This window comes from Triturus cristatus, chromosome 2_2, assembly GCF_964204655.1.
Source record: "Triturus cristatus chromosome 2_2, aTriCri1.1, whole genome shotgun sequence".
NCBI classification, from domain to species: domain Eukaryota; kingdom Metazoa; phylum Chordata; class Amphibia; order Caudata; family Salamandridae; genus Triturus; species Triturus cristatus.
This window is the reverse complement of record NC_140582.1, coordinates 751,628,332-751,649,122: the sequence shown is the minus strand read 5'-3', so window position 1 is coordinate 751,649,122 and position 20,791 is coordinate 751,628,332. Positions and strand designations below refer to the sequence as shown.

The following is a 20,791-nucleotide window of genomic DNA, read 5'->3' as shown; positions in this document are numbered from 1 at the left end:
ATCTTCAGGCTTGTCCATGTACCAAATTATTTATAATTTAGCTCTACCTTTAGTGTACCAGTACCAGAACATCCTTTAAGCTGTCAAGCTTGACTACAAGTTAAGGAATGTTCCAAACATTGTGCAGCACATAAATTGTGATCTACTGTAATGGCGGGTGGGGTTGTCTGTGCCATTAAGTATTAAGGTAACAAACCCTGGACATTTTATCTTTGCTATATTTCCAAAAAAAGAAATGGGAACAGAGAAGAAAAACCTGCTACGGATATTATCAGGCAAGCTTACTATTCTCCCCAAAGTAGTTATCTCTTTGGTATTCTACACCCATACCATAAATATGCTGGCATTAATGAGTTTACTTATTCACTCTTTTATAGGTCCTTTTGAATAATTCTTTGCTCTTCCTCCGAGTTTTGAAACTCTTCCTGCTTAATTCTTTCTGAATGTTTGGATTCTCCTGTTTCTTCTCAACATCTTTAGCAATTTGTGTTTCTAACTAATCTACAGGTCCTTGTTCCCGGTCTAACTGAGGAATATGGATTTAGGTTTTTAAGCCACACCCCTACATGATGAAGAGACCTTGTAGCTATGAACGTTTTTATGACCTAGTCAAGACAAAAAAAGGTCATAGGCTAGTGGCTGGTTTTTCAAGGAACCAATATCCAGTAAAAGTGCCTTCTTTGGCATGAATTTTGCCATAAGAATAGTCTCAAAAGTTATCTCCATAAGGTTTCAACTTTATCTGTAGGGAATGCATCTTCATCCATATTTGGATGCTTAGCTAATCCAATCACTCTTTTTAGTAAAAAGCCTCTTGAAATATCCTTCTGTTATTAAACACTATATTGTGTTTTTCTGCAAACATGAATAACTTCTTTTAACTCCTTGTCTAAAATCCATTGTTTAAAACTGTTTTTGCTCATTTTTATATGGCTCTTCCTCCTGCCAAGAGACGGGAAAAGGATCTCAATCAAAAGGGATGAACATGTCAGAGTAAAATTTCTTGTGTTGAATATTCTGTAAGGGATTCCTTACCAGTGTCCTGTGAATTATAGCATTTAACCAGCAAGGAGGTGATCTCCATATAAAATTCGTAGAGTCATAGCAATTTTCTTAAGCCTTCAAGCTCCTGCTCTTTCATTTATCCAGGAAGGCTGTCTATTTTCACATGAACAACTAAGTAGGTTTGCTTTAGCTGAACAAGCCCGAGAGAACTATTCTTTTGGAGGCATGTGTGCTGTAGATGCAAATGCTTTGCATACTCCTGCCATCCAGTTTTGGGACCAGATGATTGCAAGTTGTTTTTCTTCAAAGAAATCTTTCCAGTCACCAGGTAAGGTGACACCTCCTTTCGGTGAGAGTGCGTGTGGGCATCGACTCCATTGTTAAATTGTTTTTTTCCGCCAGACGTGTATTGCTGCGCTCCGTGTCGAAACTGTTCTTTAGGTTCCCCTCGGTGCGCAATCCACTGTACCCTTGACGGTATTGTTTTCGTACGCGTTTCCCTGTTCTCTGCGTATCGAATCGGTCAGCAATTTCTCTCTTCGAAAACCTTGTGGAAGGCTGTCTGGCCTAGCTGTGTTTGGCCAGCATTCTGCTGATAGAATAAACTCGGTACCATGCCAAGTACCCTCGTAGCGACCAACATCAAGTTTGTAACTTGTGCAGCTCTACGGAGGACGAGTAGGGAGACTGCGGCGCTTGTAAATAGTTTTGGTCAAAGAAGACTAGCCGATGGTCAGGCTCGATGACGAGAAATGCAGCTTCAAAGCATTCCACATACCCCGGATATCTTCGGGGAAAAATCTGAGCAAGAGGAAATCGAAGCGTCCGCCGCAGAAGAAGAGGCCTTCTCTATTTCAGAGTCCGATCCTGAGCTTGAGATCGATCTAGAGTCTGAACATGCACCTCCAATACAAGGTGCCGTGAGTACCAAAGTCCCCTTGCCCCCTAAAACCTCTTAAAAATACATAAGGTTTCGGCACCACCTCTACCTTCTGGCCAAGGTCGGCACCGAGACATTGTTTCTGACGCACTGCCTACCGGCTCGGCACCAAAACAGACCACCGTCTAGCCTTCCGGCTCGTGACCGGGTTGAACAAAATAATCTTCGGATCCAAAACCATCAAAATCGAAGGACAAATCTAGTTCGGAACCGAAACCCTCTGCTCCGAAACAAAATCACGCTTCGGAGCCGAAACCTTCCACTCACAAGGACAAATCATTTTCAACACCAAAAACCAAGGACAGCCTCCCTGAGCCTCCAGAACCAATTTTGGACATTGTTAAGGTCAAACTAGATCCTAAGCAGAAAAAGATGTATATTAATCCAGGTACAGGACATATGTCTGCTAAAACACAGTCAAAACGCAAACTTCCTTGAGAGGACCCTGCCTACAAGATTCCTTTGAGGAAAAAGGACATGGCTACTAGTCCTGCTTATCCTGCCCCACAGCCCTCTCCATCCCCATCTTCTCTACACTTAATAATTGAGGATCCCTTACATATAACACCTCGGGGATCTCCACATACAGATGGGGATCATATTGATGAGGACACTCTTTTACCTGTAGACCATGGAATGACTACACCATTTACTCTCCAGTCAATAATGACCCAGACCTTTATCCTGCAAAGCCATCACCACCAGACGATAATATGGCTTATTAACAACTGATTGCTAGAGCAGCAAAGTTTCATGGGGTGGCATCACATAAAGAGTCCTTAGAAGAAGACTTTTTATGTGAGACACTTGAGTACACACAGAGGTCCACTCAATCACTCCCTATGCTTAAAGGCAAGATGAGGCATGCAGAGGATATCTTTAAAGACCCTGTACGGGCACGTATGTTAACTCCAAGAGTAGATCAAAAATACAAACCCTCACGATCAGATTCTTTGCTTAACAAGGGACAATTAACTCTTGACTAACTAGTGGTATCCAGTGCTAGCAAAAGAGCCAATTCACAAACCTCTGGTGATGCACTGTCGTGTAGTTCCTATATTAACCATACAGGACCTGCACGTTTGGGTAAACTGTGGGATTGGTGGCAGACTGATTCCGTGCACCCTCACCGGATACGTTAGCCTGTCTGTATCAGCTAGCTCACAGTGCCACTAGAGTCACCTCTTATCGGGGAGAGAATAGTTCTTGGCAACCTCAGAACATTACCATAGCAGTTGACACCAGAAGCATTTTCTAATTGGTATCCGACAACATCATCACTTGTTTTGTATTTTCTGTTTCTTTACTTCTTTTTTTTTTTTCTCTCTTGATTTTGCTTCTGCTTTCCAACCATAGTTGATTCTTCAACATGTTTGTGTTTTGAACACACAACACGTTTCTCATAAATAGGATATTCACCTAAACTTGGAGCATAAAGCCTTCTCAAACGATTATATTCTCTTACACAATTAACATCAGCACTAACCTTGTACTCATCAAAATCAATTAAATACAAACCAGACAACGTTCTAACTCGAGATAATGCAACCTATACCATTCCCTCTTAAAAACAGTTCTTCCTATATTTACCAAAGCATTATCTACACTTAAACCTTGAGATTTATGAATAGTTATTGCATATGCTAAACAGAAGGGAAACTGTTATCTACGAACATACAAGTCTTTTACAAGCAAAAAACGTACAGCACAACGTGCAATCTGTCTTACCTCTGTAATCTGATCAAATGTAACTTTCAAGAATTCAGTTCCATTTCTGTTTTAATATTCACAAAATCAACAACTTCCCCATTGCTCCATTCACTAAACCTTCTTCTACATTCAGATTACACCTCAAAATTACCCGACAGTTTAAACAAACAACTACATTTTTTTCTAAGCCAGTAGTTTTTGATTCAGACTGTTCCAGAGAATCAAATTTAGTCTGTAGATTTTCTGAAAGGAGAATTGTTATTCCTTGATGCTCGATTTTATCAATAGCTTCAATGTGAACTATTTCTTGATTTTCTAATTTCATAAGCTCTCTATTAAATGTATAACACTCTTCCACTGTAGGAATTAAGCAAACTACAGACTTTTTTTCTTTCATTTTCTTGTACATTACTTCTGCTGGTGTGTTTTCATTTGTAAACAAGTTCTTTAGTAGAAGACTTTGAAAGCTTCTTTACCATGTTTGCTTAGAACTCCAATTCTTACATCTTTTAGAATATTTGCATAATCTTCATCTCTTGCTTGTTGCATATTCTGAGTGAGTTCTTTATATTCACAATTTAACCACAGATTCATATTTCCAATACTTCCCAGAGATTTCTTTGTGTCTTCACGTAGAAGAGTTTTAAACACTGGTTCTCCTTTTACAGGGGTTAGTTGTAGCAGATCTCCAAATATAATTAAATGTTTTCCTTCAAAGAGAACTTCGTAGTCTGTTTTTAATACCTGTTATCTTAAGAGTACAAAAGCAAGCATTAAGTTTGAGACCATGCTCACCTCATCAATAATTAATAGTTTAATTTTCTTCAGCACTCTTGACACTTCATGGGAAGCTTCTCCAGACAACTTCTGATATTGTAATGTATTACCATGCTGTCAGAACCAGCTCTTCTCTCGCTGGTGGTTGACACAGGAGCAGGATGACGCAAGCTCCCAATTCCTCCTCTGAACTCCCCGGCCTCCACAATTTCTAAATGCGTAGCCAGAAGAGCCCCAAGGGGGAAAGGGGAATTGGACAGAGAAGAGAATGCACACACTGGTGGTCTTCTTTTCTGCTTCTTCTTATGTAGTCTATCTTTTCTCAGGCTCTTGCTGTTGTTCGTGAGCTGTAATAAACAATTACATGTAAATCACTTTCTACTTCCCTTTTCTTCCTTCCTGTGTCTTTCCTTATTCTCTATTGTACCCACCCTGATTGCTGTGTGCCTTTGCTTCTCTTCTATGCTACTCGTTCTTCTGTTCTTATGTTTTTTCGCTGTAAGATAAAAATCTGGTGTTATTATATTTCCTTCTCCCTTCCTGATCTCTCTCTAGCCCCTTTTTCTCTAAACTCACTTACTGGACAGAGAACGGAAGCCTTGGTTTATTTTCTTATTCTTCTTCACCTCTTATTGGTTGTTCTAACTACTGTTGCTTCTCTGTAGTTTTGTTCTTACTTTTCTGTGTCATTTGTATTCTGCCCTCAAGAGTATCCACTCCCTATGTTTTCTTATTGACAGGAATCGGAACTACTCAGTGTACCAGAAAACCTGTTATATTCTTTGACTTGAGCTAACTCAACTCGAACCCAAAAAACTATGCTACGTCAGAACTTGTGTTGTCTTTTGAACGCTGTAATTTCATTCACATGAACCGGTGCTTCAGTTAAACTTCCGCTGCTGCGAAGTTCGGAACGTTTTCTGTGGTAGAAAATATGGAACAGTCTTACTTGGGGTTGTTGGCTGCTTCCAATCTCTAATTCTCCTCAGAATTCTCGCGACGCGTATCTTCTTTTCCCTGACTAAACGCGACGCGTTGAAGGTACCTCCTACTCCTCTCACGGTTCAGGTGAAGTGCGCAGCTCTCCGCGCGCCTCACCGGTATCACGCAATTCTGCCCGATCAACTAGAGCGCTAACCCGTTTCGGATTATGGAACGCTCTGCCGCCATGTTGCATTCGACCTCGCACCAAATGCTGTTTGCACAGTCTTGACAACACAGCCACCATCATTCCTTTCTTGACATGTGACCTCTTGGTTGGGGACCTGACACATGCTCAACTAGTAACATCAGTAATCTATGCAAAGTAACTCCTTTAACATTGTGTGCAGCTAATCCATTTGGAGCTGTTACCACAAAACATAAATGTGAACCAGTAGTTTTTTGAAGAAAACTGGTCAAAACTTAAATTAAAAAACTTTTACCTGTCCCAGCTTGACCATTGATGTACATCAGATGAGGTTTAAAAGAGGAACACACAAATTCTTTTTTTTTTTTTTCATGCATCAAACCATGTTCTATCTGTTCTCTCACTTGTACATATGTTTCTTTCTGTTCAACATTTAGTTCTTCTAAGTTTTCCAATGTAATATTCTCCTTGTGTGCTTGTTGCATTGCAATTTCGACTTCATGCATAGCAATCGCTGCTTAATTTTCCAGTATTGGTTGTCCAAGAGGATCTTAACTATATTGACCACTACTTTGACTATCTTGAGAACTTTCATTAGCTATTTCAGCTGTAATAGTCTTTTCCTGTTCAACTTTATTTTTCAATATGTAGGGGAAAATTGTACATGCAATGCTATCATTACATGCATTAAAAGAATCTTCGTAGCAGTCAGTCTCCAAGTAATTCACTTTCGCTACGCCATGGTTTAAAGAGTTGTAGAATTGCTAAATAGTAAAATTCTCGCTTATCTGGAGTTTCACAACTGAGTTTCTTGTGGTTTATAAGATTACCCTTTGCATGTTTTACTGACAAGCATAACATCCAACTACTGCATATTTTCCTTCTTTTAAATTCTGTTCTTTTGAAGCTGTAATGTTGAAGTACTTCATACAGACATAGCTGTTCCAGATGTCGACTCCTTTTCGGATAGTATGTGTCCAACATATTAGTTTTAAGAATGTCTGTACTGTCTGGTTCATTTGCTGCTAAATATTCAATTTCTTCTAATGATTTCAACACTCTATTCCGTGAGCAGACAAGACCTAAACTTACCCAAATGATTCCTCGTGACTTTGAATATAAACTTGAAGAGCACAAGCGGTCTGAACATTCATAGGATCCAATTTCTCGGTGGGAAAGCATTTTCAAAGTAAAGCTGTACAATTTTTTGCTAAGGCTTTTCTCTTGTGCAATTTCTTCCCACATTTTTCATCTGTTTTTTCTGATTTTGTTATGTACGATGTAACATATCGTGCAACAGCAATTGAGTTATCTGCAACATACTGGATGTCCATGTTCGCATTCCACATTTTTAAAATGACTGGATTGTAGTCATTGATCTACTTTGACACTTCTGTTCTTTTTAAGTTGTAGGTATTCTTTGGAGATTTCCGAGTTATTGTGTGCCTTACAGAGGAAAAAAGAGATTTTACTCTTCCTTTACAAATGACTGGACGTGGAAAACCAAACCGACATTTGGTATAAAATGTTCCTTTTAGACTTCTATTTTCTTCTGCAGTACTTTCCCCAACTGTGACTTTGGAAACGTAAAACTTGCTGTCTCAAGCTTCTATCTCCTTCTTGTCTCGGAATCTCACGTCACATTCTGTTCGATGAAAGACAATACGGTTTTTCATCAGAATCCGTTCCAAACTTAGGTGCATCCTTCACCCATAGTAGCATATGTATATGAGGTGAACCTCTTGCTTGGTACTCCTTTCTCCAAAAGAAATCGGTAACTTCTCCAAGAGATAAAAGACATCATAGCTTGAAACCTATGATTAAAATATCTGCACACATTTACAGGCTCCAATGAACACAGTTCACCAGGAGTCTTTATTTGAACATTTTTTATATTGGAATTCACTTCTATTAGAAACTCAAGCAAATCTTCCCATGCATACTCTGCACAGCTAAGTGTGACAAACCATGTTGGTGTACCTAAGTTCCGTAACATACACTTGAGTTCTCCATGACGACGATACCAATACTCATTTGTTCCACGTTGACATGCCATCAAATTGATTAACTGTGCTTCTAGATTTTCATATGTTTTTTTGAACTTTCTCCACAAATTCTTTCGCAGAAAGAAGTGATTGATGAACTCCAGTTTTAAGTATGTGGTTCACTGCATACGACAGAGAAGATAGATCACTTTCAAACAAAAGATGAAATATGTATGGAATGCACTGTCGAAATCTAGGATCTTCCGAATATAATCTTGTTGACCGATATTCTGAAGCTGGAATCCGTACAGGTCGGTCATCATATCGTCCACCTTCTCCAATAAGAAACAGCTGTGGAAAACAACGAGCTTCCAAGCTTTTCTCCCATACACTCATTGGAGTTCCCTGTGCTTTTTTCATTTGAAATAACTCAGTGCTGCTTCCTATTACTTCTTTTGAATGCAAAGGACATATTGTGTACTGTTCATAAATCTCTTCAGTCCTTGACTTGTCCACTTTCTCTATTTGACCACTTGAAATTTTACATTCATCTTCTAAACTTATCACCTGTTCATCCACATTTACAGTTTTGTAATAAATATTGTTCTCTATAAGAAATAAGGTAGCCTTTTCAACTTTATTAGCATCCACAAATTCTTGCCATATTTTCCGACTTTGTTGGTAGACCATTTACTAGAATGACTACTGCCTCATTTTCCTCTTTCTCTCTAGCAATAGTTTCAATATTTTTCTTAAAATCCAAAGGTAAGTACACCACTCGTCCTTTCAGCCCTCTTTGCACGTCTGTTGGTGGCAGTTTACCTGTTTTAGGCTCCATCCGAATTCTAGTTTGAAAAGGATGAACAGATTGAATTAGAACCGACTCATGTATTCAATTCTGCCAGTTCCTCCGGAATGGCTACTAATTCTAAGTTATTATGTACTGCTCTTGCAGGCATTTTGTTCTCTTCTAATTTGTTGTAACAATATTTACATATACGTTGATCACTACCTAACTCAAATTGACCTTCCACCAACAAGTAAGTTGCAAATTCTTCCCACTTACTATTGTTCTCCTTTTCACTTTTCAATACAAATCAACATTCCTAGTTTGACTTTTATAATGAGTACGTCGACAACAAACATAGTTTGGTATTTCAGAGCACACTACATTAAACTTTCCAGTTTCTTCAAACTGATCAGTGCTAATCTGTTGGACCTAGCGTCCTTTGGTAGCTTGGCTCAGGCCCACAGGCTTTCCTCCCATCATAGCGTCCCGTGCTTGCATCTCACCCAGCTTACTATTGTTCTCCTTTTCACTTTTCAATACAAATCAACATTCCTAGTTTGACTTTTATAATGAGTACGTCGACAACAAATATAGTTTGGTATTTCAGAGCACACTACATTAAACTTTCCAGTTTCTTCAAACTGATCATTGCTAATCACTTTCCCATCTCCTTCAACATCTGTAATTGTCAAACTTTCACTTTCTATCGACTGCTCTTCTGAACCAAAATATCGCATTTCAATATCATCACACTTTTTTTGAACATCTGACAAAGAACCATGTAAAAGAGCTGTATTCAGTTCACTTAAACATAATGCAGGACTTTTTGCATAGTACAGCAGTTTCTTTACAAACTTCCGCATTTCTGAATGGTGTACTGCTAACATCCTCAAGTGATAAACACTTTTACGCACTTTTCTTGAAACACAAGCCAGAGAATGCCCATGCTTCTCAGTATATTTTCTTACATTACATGGTTCTAGTAATTGCAACCACTTAATCTTCGGTTTAATACTTTTCTGTGTATATTCTCATAGCACATTTCGCATTATATCAATAGATTCCTGTCGAATGCTACAACCCCACTTATACACAGGAGCTTCAAAATCACAATGAATAACTTCTGTTTTAAAGTGAAAGCAGTTTCCACTATACTTTCAATACACTGCTTCTGTTTGAATTGCAGCACTTTCTTTTTATATTTGCAGTATGTTTTCATTACATTCTGAATCACTCTAGTTCAAAAAAGTCTGACACATTTCTTGAAATTGTTTGTCTCCGAGTAACAGATATTGTTTCTTTATCGTGTTTTCTATTCCTGGTATTTGAACTTGAGGTCTCCTTCTCCTTACTTGAAAAATTCTTCTTTTTCCTTTGTGTGATGTTATTTTCATTAAATGTTCGTACCATTTCTTTCAGAAATTGTCTAGTGTTTTTACCAGAAGAAACTGTTTGTGTAGTACTCATTTTTTTCTAATTGAAGATGTTTAGTTTTCTTCAAATATATATTTTTTTTCTCTTGTCTTTTTTTTTTTTCAGTTCTTCTAGGCATTTTCAAATTTTAATCCAAAAGAAATAATTTTCTGGAAAAAAAAATAGATTCAATGATTTTTTTACATCAGTTCAATATATTTAAATAATAACATACAATTTCATAAGTTCTACTGACGACTTCCAGAGGCAGTGCTGCAACGTGATGGAGCAGGGCAGGGGAGCAGTAGGATGACGGGTAGTGCCATAGAACATAGAGGAAATATTTAATTATTTACAGAAACCTTTACTATTAATTAACTGCACTACCTCGTACGTTTCACCTCTCCACCGCACCCCAGTACCCCACAGCACTCCCTCTGCAACCCACCGTAGACCACTTTATTGATAGTATTTTTAAAAATTGTAATCTATGTACTTAGGAGGATATTATCAACTAAACGGCACACAGAAAAATGACCACTATCAGCCTTACAATTTTATCTACAACCTCGCAAACATAACACTGCACCTAAAGCTTTAAGTGGCGGGGGGGGGGGGGGTCTGTGGGGGTCTGAGCACCGGCAGTTTATTTTTGGGGGCCTCGAAACTGATCTCTATGGGGCTCTGTTTTCGGGCCTCGCAAAAGTAGTCCGTTTTTTTTTTATTGGACTGTAGTGAGACAGTGAGAGCATGCTCATTGCTCACTACTGAGAAGTGGAGACATCATGCCAGGTTGGTCGTATGGTAGGAGAAAAGAAATCCTTTAAAGAGAGCCATTTTCTCTCATGATTTCCCTTCTCTTTTTGCAGCGCAGGAGCAACATCATTGTGGCGTGATTAGCTGAGAGACCACCAGGCGCACAATGCCCTTTGCCCCGGACTCCCCGAGACAGCTTCCCAATCGCTCACAGAGCCGCACCTAAGTACTTCACAGGTCTTCAAAAGACCATTTGCTTGTAAATGAGGCTCTGTTCTTTTTCAACCCTTTTTAGAGCCCCTACATTCCCACTCTGCCTATTGCTGAAAGAATTAGCCTTAAGATAAAGCGGCAATAATTTTAACGCCGTTCTTGATAATATGCCCCGTTATGTTGAGCAACTCAAGGCTGTCTTGTTCTTTATCAGAAACATCTGCCTGTCAATAATTATCGCCAGCCTTTTTGGCGTCTTAAGAGGCTGGGTGGATGAGTATAATACGCGGTCATTAGGATCGGGGGCGGAGGGTGCATGGAAATAAGGACGGATAGTTGAATAAAGTGCGAGTGGATGGATGGCCTGATGGATTAATGGATAGCTAGATGGATGTATGCATGTATGAATGGATGGAAGGATGAATGGATGCATGGACCAGTTCTTAGGATAGACGGGTGGGCTGATAGATGCGTAGGATTGGTTCTGGGACAGATGCATGTATGGATATATGGGCGTTTGACTGGATGGATGACACAGTGCTTACCATAGGCGAGTGGGCTGATAGATGCTTAGGATAAGTGCAGGGACAGATGTATGTATGTATGTAGGTAGGAATGTATAGATGAATTGAAAGATGGTTGGATGGCGCAGTGCTCAGTATGGATGGATGCAGGGCTTTAAGTGGGCCGGGTCTGAGCACCGACCGTTATTTTCAGGAGGCCTCGAAACGTGTCTCTATCTGGCTCTATTTTCGGCCCTCACAAAGGTAGTTAGTTTTCTTTTTCTTTTTTTTAATTGGACTGCAGTGAGAGCATGCACATCGATGTGCGCATGCTCATTTTACTCACTACTGAGAAGTGGAGACATTATGCTAGCTGAGCCACGTTGTAGGAGGAAGGGAAATACTTTAAAGAGCGTGTTGTCCGAACGTAGGATAATTGGAGGGGATTTTCTTAAGCACACAATGCTAGTTATCTTGATGTAGACCACGCCCCTACTTGGATAGCCCACACCACTTTAACAGGTTTGCCCCTCTCCTTTTAGAGCACCCCCAGTTTTTTTCCCCACTTAAAGCCCTGAGTGCACCATAGTAACAAAGAAATGGTCCAAGCTTCCATTTAAATGTACAATGCCACCAACTTTCATAATTTGCCATCAACGCTGGTAGCCTTCTACCACAGTGCAAGAGTGTATCAGCATGAAGATTTGTTATCCACGGAAATGTGGTATGATTTGCGTAGCTGTCTGCTGCAACACTCCTCACCCAAAGGTATTAAAATATGCACATTTGCGAGTAAAACATATACCATACCATAAAGCGGTTCATAAATGGACCCAGTGCCACTACACCACCCTCCTACCCATTCTTGCTTAACCTTACTAAATCAAAGAAAGAGCCCCAGCAAACCTGGTAGCGACACTATACCCATACAGGGACTTAATTTCAACAAGTGCCTGGCGGAACGCTCAGCAACAAAAGGTATTAAAACATGCAAATTTCCAGATAAAACATATACCATTCCCTAAAGCGCTTTATAAATGTACCCAGTGGCACTACATCACCTTTACTAGCTACACATGTGCATGTTACAGATATCCGTGTTATAATCAGCAACATACCCACCTCTCCCTCCCCTGCCCTTGCTTAACCTAACGAAATCAAACAACGAGCTCCAGCACTCCCGTTAGCGCCACTATAGCCATACATACACTTAATTTCAACAGGTGTCTGCCGGAACGCTCATCAGAAAAATGTATTGAAACCTGCAATTTTGCAAGTAAAACATACACCATACCATAAGGAGGTTTATAAATACTCCCAGTACCACTACACCACCTCCACACCCGCCCTTGCTTAACTTTACGCAATAAAACTAAGAGCCCCAGCAAACCTGGAAGCGCCACTATAGCCATACAGAGGCTTAATTTCAACAGATATCTCCCTAAACACTCGTCAGCAAAACGTATTAAAACATGCAAATTTGCTGGTAAAACATATACCATGCCATAGCGCGCTTTATAAATGGTCCCAGTGGTACTAAATCACCTTTAGTAGCTAGACATCTGCACGTTACTAAAGTCTGTGTTTTAATCACCAACATACCCACCTCCCCCACCCCCGCCATTGCTTAACCGTACGCAATCAAACCGAAATCCCCACCATTCCTAGTAGCACCACTATACCCATACACAGGCTTAATTTTAACAGATGTCTTCCGGAACGCTTATCAGCAAAAAGTATTCAAACATGCAAATTGGCGGGTAAAACATAAGCCATCCCATAGCACGGTTTATAAATGGGCCCAGTGTCACTACACCACCTTTACTAGCTAGACATCTGTATGTTAATAAAATCCTTTAAACACTCTTTAGTGTGTATAGCAGAGGATGGGGAGAGTAAACAATGTTCTAACTCCCAAACTTTTGATATACCATTCCTTTACTGTATGCAGGGCCGGACTGTGAACCAAAACCGGCCCTGAAAAGTGCTTGCCGTCCCCCCCCCCCCCCCCCCCCCCCCCCCGGGGGGTTTGGGGGTGCGGCCGAACTCTGTGCCAGGGCCGGTTTTCGGCCGATTTTGTTACAAGGCCGATTTTTGCAAAAACGACCCCCAGGGGCCCAAAACCGGCCCCCACCGTGCAGCAAACCGGCGGATTGCCCGGTGCCCGCTACGGCCAGTCCGGCCCTGACTGTATGTATATTAAGGACATTAAATGGAATGAAAAAATTGACGAGAGTCTCAAAAGGGATACTGAAGCTGAGCACCGGTAAAACCCAGACCACTTAAACACCTACGTATATTCAGCACAGGGGGACAGCCTGACAATTAGTATCACTTATGATCACATGTAGTTTACTAATGTCAAGTCATACAGAAAATATAACGAACATTTTCATTTCTTTTTTCTCTCACACATTTATAACATCTCTTCTAAAGAAACACTCGCCAACCAGTTCCATTTCATAAAAACAGACAATCATTAATACGTTTACTCCCTTATATTTTAGTACATCTACCTTTTTATTGTTCACTAGTCACAAACTACTAAAACTATTAACTATAACCAAATGCAAACCAGAAACCATGTTCATATTATATCTCAACCTATGATCAAATGATTCAAACTAGGCGTACATATAAAAGGAACGTATCACTTTTACTATCTTCAGCTCTTCTCCATGTAATCTCCTAACACTGTAGACGGCCTCTCAGTACAACAACCTACCTAGACTTATATTCAAATCTACCTCTCACTGTCAAAAATGAGACCACAACCTGTCCACATAACATTTCTGGGTTTGGTTTTATCGCTTTTAACTTAATAAAACATACATCTTCTACCCCCCTCTTCCCCACTACTTCCACAAAAAGTATTATTTGCAAATGTGGGACATTTTGTTTATCTCGCTTGAATACATTAGCAAACCCAAATTAACGCTGTACCTCATTTTCAATACCCTACAGTCCTTTAAAGATGACAAACTACATTTCTTCTTTGTGAAAAATTCCTAAACATATATAAAGTAATTATTTAACAAAAGGTCAAACTTTATGACCTTTTATGCATATTTTATAACCAATATGAAACACCACACTTTACTAACAGTATATTATTTTGAAATTAAAAATACTTTCAAACTTAAAAATATCATCTCAAATACTTAATCACTACTACACAACTCACCTTGTTCATTTCTACCTCACCTTTGTAGTTGGTATGCAGATTTCAAATGTCACCCACACATGCAATTCTTTCTTTGTCACGCAGTACATGTAATGCACCGCTTTCATCAAGAATGGAACCAGTAATGGCACAATTTCTCTGTCGCTCCACATATAAATACATGTAAAGAACAAATCAGAATACTTCATTCCTTCATCGACATTCCAAAACTATCTCCATTAGTTATTTTTTAATTTTCCATCTGAAAAGCTACTTAATATTCCGCGCCACATACAGGTCAGAAGTTCAACCTATTTTATCACCACACTTTCTGGAACATTCCACGACGCTTGCAGGTTAAAAGTTCATGATTTGTTTTTAAACGTAACGTTTTTTTTCTTCAGCATATTCTCAAACATTTAACAGCACCTGCGGGTTAAATGTACACCATTGTTTTAAGTTCCAAATGTACCTTCCAAATGCAGGTAGCACGTCTGGTTGAACTTAGCACATTTCATCCTATGGTATGGACTCCACGTTTAGACTGCTCTTTATTAACCAATGACAAACATGCTTTTTCACACAACTAATATGCACCCTAGTTTTTAGTACCCAATGCTTCTTATCTTTCAATCAATTATCGTTTTCTGTGAGAAAAAAAAAAGATTTTTCCCCATCTTAAACATATCTTTTACCCTACGAAGGAACTGCATGAGCTACAGACATCTTTCCATACCTTCCAGCCATACCTTCAAAATGGTAGTGTGGATCGTAGGACATAGCTGTGTGTTCTGGTGCAAGAGGTATGCAGAACAGAGATGTATTGACTTAGACCTAGGTTTACAAAATGTGGACATTAAATGGTTTGCACAGAGAGGATTGAAGTGGCACAAATTGTTGCCTTTGGTTAAAACCTGTTTGCATCTCCAACACCCTGACCTCATGATTGTGCATTGTGTTGGAAACGACCTAGGCACATTGACTGGGGTAGGTTTGGAAATGCTAATGAAGGACACCTTTGGACAATTGATGTTGCTTTTGCCTCAAACTGTGTTTGTATATTCCAATATATGCCAAAGACAGAAGTGGAAATGGTCAAACCAATTTTGTCCTCGGATTGAAAAATCTAGGAAGAATGTCAACAAAGCTGTGTCTGCATATCTCAGAGACCATAGAATGGGGTCGATCTACAACAACAACATATGTTTTGATATGGCTGATATCTACAGAAGTGATGGCGTACACTTCACAGATCAGTGAAATCGAGTTTTTCTGAATAACCTGAAGCTGTGCATCCGCACTTATATGTAGCTCTAATTAATAAACACAAGGGCTCTTTTTAGAGCCGGCTTATAACTGACAACTTAGGCCCGCTATTTTAGGGCCAGGTAACGGCAACTCCCGCACCATTGCCAAAATGTATTTCCCACACAGCTGTGGCGCAGTAGTCACACCATCTGACTTTGGAGCACAGAGCTCTCGCTTTGATCACCGACTCTTGCGACAGCTCAGGATAGCACCATGTGACTCTGAGCAATAGCTCACTTAATTTCCACGCCAGCCCCCAGCGCCTCCAGACCCGTACGAGTGAGTAGTTTGCACTTTACAAATACCGCATTGGTTAGAAACTGCAGAATTGAACTTCACACTCCCTCTGTAGCACCCCCCAATAACCCTACAGACGTCACACTGTTTAAAACAAAACTTCCTCCTTGTACGTTTGCACACATGCTAACACTACTTAGACAGGTGTGCCGCAGCGGCCAGAAAAACATGAGTTCAGAGCACAGGCCTCACGGTTTAATCCCCTGCTCCGGCAGCAGCTCAGCACCATGTGACTCTGGGCAATAGCTCACTTAATAACTCACATAATTTCAACGCAGTCCTACAGGGCCTTCAAACCCATAGTGGTCAGTAGTTTGCGCTTTATAAACAGTGTTGATTTACCTTCGCACTCCCTGTATAACACCACCTAAGCACCATATACAAACTACTGTGTTCCAAATAAAAATTCCTTCTTCTACGTATAAAATATTACTGACACTACTTGGACAGGTGTGGCACAGCGCTCAGAGCACATGACTTCACAGCAAAGGACACACAGTTTGAGCTCCCGGTTCCATCCCAGAGTCCAGCAGCAGCTCAATTTAGCAGCATAACACTCTAGGCAATACCTCACTTAATTTACGTAACCTGCACTTTCAGACTGGTAGGGGTCAGTAGTCCAGCGCCTTAATCCCGGAGTCCGGCAGCAGCTCAGCTTACGTCCCCAGTGCTATGAGACCGGCACGAGTGAGTAGTTTGCACTTTCCAAATACCAAATTGATTTGATACGCAGAAATTTACCTTCGCACTCACTGTATAACGCCCCCTAAACACCATACACAACTTACAATATTCGAAACAAAAGTTCCTCCGAGTAGGTATAACTACATGATGACACTACGTGCATAGATGGGGCACAGCGGCCAGAGCACATGACTTCACAGCATAGGACACACAGTTTGGACTCACACTTTCATCCCCGAGTCCGGCAGCAGCTCAGCTTAGCAGCCTGAGACTCTAGACAATATCTCACATATTTTCCGTACCCCAGCACTTTCAGACCAGTAGGGGTCAGTAGTTCGTCCTAAGAGGTATAAACACATGCTGACACTACTTCCACAGGTGTGGCGCAACGGAGAGGGCACCTGACTTCACACCATAAGACACACAGTTTGGGCTCACGCTTTAATCCCCGAGTCCCGCAGCAGCTCACCTTAGTAGCGTCAGACTCTACGCAGTACCTCACTTAATTTCCGTACACAGCACTTTCAGACCGGTAGGGATGAGTAGTTCGCTTTGCACCCCCTCCATAGCACACCCTAAACACTCCACAGAGGTTACAGTGCTCCTACCCTCCTCTTTCCTACTTTTTTCGCCCTTTTTCCCCCTAACTCGCTTCAATGGAATCACAAAATGGCGGCCAACACTTCCTAGTTGCAACCGCTCGCAGCGCTCCCAACCAATAAGCAGCAAGCTCATGCTCGTAACGCCTCAGGCAATCAGATGGCACAATTCCCAAATATCTATATCTGTAAATTTCGATATTTCTCAAAAACTACTGAACGGATTTACACCAAATAAACAAAAGCGTGCTTTCTAGATCAAGACCCAGACTTTCAACATAGCAGCTGATATGAACAAAGAATTAGTTTGGAAATTTTCATGAAGATTCATCAAACGACGCCAAAGTTATAAGCAAAACAAAAAATGCTCTTCCTATGGAAACTTGGTCCTAACTATAACTACCTACTGGCGACTGCCAATAGGTAATATCTATATCTATATTCACTGAAAAAAACATAGGTTTCAGGCACGTTATACTTGGGAATTAGCATTTAAAAAACCTTAGAAATTCACTGAAAAAACCATAGGTTTCAGGGGCGTTATAGTTAGCTGGACTTTTCACTCGTACAAAACCATTGAAATTCCCCCGTTATAGTTAGTTCAGCTAACTAGAACTCGTGCGCCCGCAATGCACTGCTGATGACGTCACATATTACATCACTCATGACATGGTCAGTGACATCACTCATGACATCACTGATGACATCTCAAATGACATCACTGATTACATCACTGATGACATCATCCAGTGAATGTGTGTTTTTCTGAAAATTACATGTTTTATATATGTAGATCTCAAGGTCGATGGAAGAATAAATGGGTATATGTGTCTAAATGGATGATTTGTTTTTGAAAAATTGATTGTATGACTGATTAAGTGTATCTCAGTGAATACATGGCTTAGTGAGTAATGTTTAAATATGTAAATATCTGTATCAGTCTCTCACTTTGTGTATACGTGGCTGCATGGGTTGGTGAGTAGCTACATGAGTGTCTATATAGGTTATTAGTTGGTTTTTTGAGTATCAGTAGGAGTGTCTGAGTGTCTGTATGGTTCGGTGGGGGGTTTTACGTAGTGCATAGGTGCATGAATGAGTGACTCACTGTTTGTATGTGTTGAAGACCGCATGTGTGCAGGACTGTATGGGTGGATGAGTGTGTGCATGGGTGTGTTAGTGAGTGAATGACTGTCTCAATAGTGTCTTTATGAGTAACTACATATGTTTTAAACACTATATGTGACTATTGGTATATATAAGTGAGTATATGTGAGAGTGAGAGATTGAAAGAGTTCCTGTATGAATAAGTATGTGTTTCTATAAGTGATTGTTTAAAAGACTAAGTATGTGTAAGTTTTTGTAGAAGTAAGTGTGGTGGTATGTGTATAACTGTATATGCAAGTAAATGGATGTTTGATACTTTATTAGCATGAGTGACTATGTGTGTGAGTAACTATGGATGAGTGGTGTTGTGTAACAGGATTTATAGGTGTATGAGTACATATGAGTGAGTGAGTACATTTATGAGTGACTGTATAGGACTGTTGGTGAATGAGTGGATGTGTATGTGGATCTTAGAATTACTGAATAGGTTGTTGTAACTGGTATTGGTATGTCCATTGTTTTGAAAATGTTAGTTTCTATTTTTGAATGTGTGTATCAAAGGTTATATTAGGGGGAGAGGAGGTCTGCCACTCTATCACAAGGATGATGTCATCAGTGATGTCATTTGAGATGTCATCAGTGATGTCACTGACCATGTCATGAGTGATGTAATATGTGACGTCATCAGCAGTGCATTGCGGGCGCGCGAGTTATAGTTAGCTGAACTAACTATAACGGGGGAATTTCAATGGTTTTGTACGAATGAAAAGTCCAGCTAACTATAACGCCCCTGAAACCTATCGTTTTTTCAGTGAATTTCTAAGGTTTTTTTAAATGCTAATTTCTAGCTATGCCTACAGAGATAGGACATGTGAAGAAAGAAGAAAAAACGCACAGAAAGATCAAAAAGAAATGCAGAAAGAAGCAACAGAAGTCCTCAAAGACTAAGAAAAGTGCAGGAAGAAGGATAACGTGCAGAAAGAACAAACGGAAGAGCAGAAAGAAGCCTTGTTGCAAAATCATCCTGTACCCTCAACTTTTTCAGACGGAGACTGGTGGTAACTGAGTCTGACTAACTCGTCCTAGAGCCAGTGCTATGTTAAGACACTCAGAATACAGTGAAAACACCTACATACACTAGGGAACACTATGCGTTGTGGTCTCCCTGTGATTAGCATGCCCTCCTCTGTAAGCCCCTAGTATGTAATAGGGCAGGGGATTAAAACTACCTCTTAAAATGCACCACAGGGCGTGTTTGCACATATCACCTCAGGCCCTGTCCCCTCCCTTCCCCACTGTGTAAACACGCCCTGTGGCCTATTTACGCTGGGAGATTAAGTCCCCTTGAAGCCTGAGGGTCCCTAGGGTCCAACTAGACCACTAGGTACCTCCAGTTAGCACCACAGAGCTGCGTTGCAGAGAGATGTAACAAGCCTTTGCAATGCAAATTGGTCTCGCATTTGTGAGAGTTAGAGGTATTGGCTTTGTAAATGACAATGGGGCATATGTATCAAACGATTTTGTAATCGCAAACGCTGCGATTTGCAAAAAAACAGCGTTTGCGAATACAAAATCGCAAAATGAGATGTATGAGCCATTTTCGCATCGCATTATTAAGGAATCGCTAATTTTGCGATTCCCTAATTTTGCGTAAGCATTTAAGGAATCGCAAATTGCGATTCCTTAAATGCTATGTAACACGCACCCGAGTTGTGCGATTTCTCCTTAAGAAATCGCAAATTACCACCAACTTCAAGTTGGTGGTAATTTGCGATTTCTTTGAAAAATGCACTTTTTGGCATTTTTCAAAGTGCCTTGTGGCACTTAGGGCATGTATGTGCGCCAATGCGCACACATGCTCATTTCAGGGGTGCATCAGGGGTGTCATCATGACACCCTTGCACCTTTGAAATTATTCTCAATTTGCGATAAGCAAATTGCGATTCGCAATTTGAGAATGACTTCCCATTCATTCCTATGGGCCTCCTGGCCCATAGGAATGAATGGGAAGGTATTCCTTAATTGCAATTTCACAATTTGCTAATCGCAATTAAGGAATATTAAGAATTCTCAAAATTTGTGCGAATTTTTAAATACATCCCGTTTTGCAATTCTCAAATAGCGATTCTCAAAAAATCGCTATTTGAGATTCGCAAATGGAGATTTTGATACATATGCCCCAATGTCTTCTATCTACCAAAGGAATGAAAGAGGAAAAATATGTAAAGAGAAAGGATGCTAGAGAAAGGAGGAAAATGTAACAGAAATGGAATGAAACTGAGGAAATGGGATAAATTGAGTGAAAAGAAAATAGGGCGGAAAATAGAAACGGCACAATTAAGATAGAATGATGAAAAAGAGAAATAAAGAAAGCAAAAATGTCCTAAGATTAACAAAGTAAATAAAGGAGGAAAT

The 20,791-nt window shown here is 40.2% G+C and overlaps 1 protein-coding gene across 5 annotated transcripts in view; it reads left to right on the top strand.

Moving 5' to 3' along the window:
• PCM1 (pericentriolar material 1) overlaps window positions 1-20,791 on the top strand; it is a 1,275,228-nt gene that overhangs the window by 98,308 nt on the left and 1,156,129 nt on the right. The window lies entirely within an intron of this gene.